Genomic DNA, 2,192 nt, shown 5'->3' on the forward strand with positions numbered 1-2,192 from the left:
GCATCAAAAAATATTATAAATGTCTCTATTGGGCAAAATTCAAAAAATATGTTTTTATAATTTGGTTATTATATCTCTGTGGGAGAGGTATTTTACTATGAGAAAAAAAATCTCATTTAGCAGTTTTTCCTTCATTACATCTTACATTCACAACGGCTCCATATCAAAATAAACGTTCATATTCTATCATCCTTTGACATTCTATGTAAAACTCCTTCTTTTAAGGGAAACTCTTACCTGATAAACACAATCAATCCATATTGCCTCTGGGTTCATTTAAGTTTTGGCTTCAAACACTTTTTGTGTTTGATTGTTTATTATTAAAAGAAAACCTAAAAATTAGTCATTTAAGTTAGTTATAGTTATTATTAGTTATATAGTTAAGTTTAAGAAGGATGTAAATTATGTACATTTGTGTTAAAGTGATGCAGAGCAGAATTCTGTTGTTAACAGTAATAAACTTCAAGAGCAATTTAAAATATATGACATAGTCTGCTACCAATACTTGACAAGATACAAAGTACAGTGATCCACTCAAAGTTGTAATAACACACTTAGATCTTTTACGTAAGACCATTTTTTTTGTACTTAGATTAGCCGCTTTCTGAACAAACCTTTCATTTAGTGTCCCTAACTGCTAAGAGTGATTGATAAAAACAATGAAACTAGAAACTTTATAAAAGTGGAGCCTTCATACCTGAAGTTTGAGCCCAAAGAAAAGGAGCTTGAAATGAAATTGAAGCACTTCTGAGCAGTGTTGGGTAGCATTACTTTTAAATGTATCTCATTAGATTACTGTATTACCTACTGAGTAAAGTTATTTGTTATTTTTTGTGATTATTTCTGCATTACCAAATATTTAAACCCTTTTATCACATGTTCCACTTGCCCATTGTAAAAATGACATATAGCAATGCATCTGCCTTTGAATGTGTGGACTCTACTGTTATTGTACTGTGTAGTTTACAGCCTATAATTGGTAACTCTACAGCCTGATAATGCAGATAGACGTAAAAACCTTTACAGCTCTTTAATCTGCTTACAATCTGACAACAAACTGAGCAGAGGAAAACAGAATTACACAAACGCTGTGCATTAATAACGGTGCGTATTTGGAACAGCTGCACAGCTGATTTAGTGACAATAGTCTTAAACTTGTGTTTCATTGTGATGCTGTTTTTTCCCCTTTCATCCAAAATCCAAAATAAAGGGGATAATTCCAAAGTGTGATGTGGGTCTCTCTGCCATCTCAATAAGCTGGGGACATGCGTGTGCTGACACAGCTGTATTTACCCTCCTCTGACATCTCTTTTTGTGGCCACAGAGGAGAGAGGAAATTTGGGATTTTTCTTTCAGTAACGGGTCACTTTTGTTGAAGTATAACTAACAACAGATTACTTGAATTTCCTTACTTGTTACAACAGAAACGTAATGTGGGCACACACACAGATTACTTTGTAACGTGTTACCCCCAACTCTGCTTCTGAGTGATAACTGAAGTTGACACAGAAATAATCAGAGGTTGGAATAATAGGTAAAGTTCATATGAAAATCCAAAAATCTTCAAATTCAAGCCACTCTTTCCTGGTCCGTTTCAGTTTTTGTACTTTAGTTTATCAATTGGGATGTCCAGGAAATTTTCTTGTTTTTAAAATGGTTGACACTATATACAGTGCTGAACAAATTTATTAGACCACCTGTCATATTTGTCTCAAAGACCATCCAGCATCATGAAGTGCTTTAATGCAGACTCTTTCATTTCAGTGAGCTCTCCATGTTTACCATTTTGAACAGGAATGAGGGATTTCAAACTGAATTCACAGGCTGGCTCACTGGGCTTCTCTGAGACGTCAGAAATTAATTAAGCATAACATTCAACCACTAAAACTTATTTTTCTGTTCAGGAATGCAAATAAATAAGTATAATTTTACATATTAATCAAGAAATAATAATGTGCTTTACTGTTTTTTCAGTTTTTTTGTAAATCAGTAAATTTGAAAATTCATTGATAACAATAATAATTATATTTTAGCATTAAAGATATCATTTGGGTTAAAGAGCTTCTACATATTGGTGTATTAACCATTGCAGAAACATTTTGGTAATTACCAATGCTGTTATTTTAGGGCAGCTGTGGCATAAACCTTACTTTGGTTAGGGTGGTCTAATACATTTGTTTGGCACTGTATAT

This window comes from Cheilinus undulatus, linkage group 4 (assembly GCF_018320785.1).
Source record: "Cheilinus undulatus linkage group 4, ASM1832078v1, whole genome shotgun sequence".
Taxonomy (NCBI): domain Eukaryota; kingdom Metazoa; phylum Chordata; class Actinopteri; order Labriformes; family Labridae; genus Cheilinus; species Cheilinus undulatus.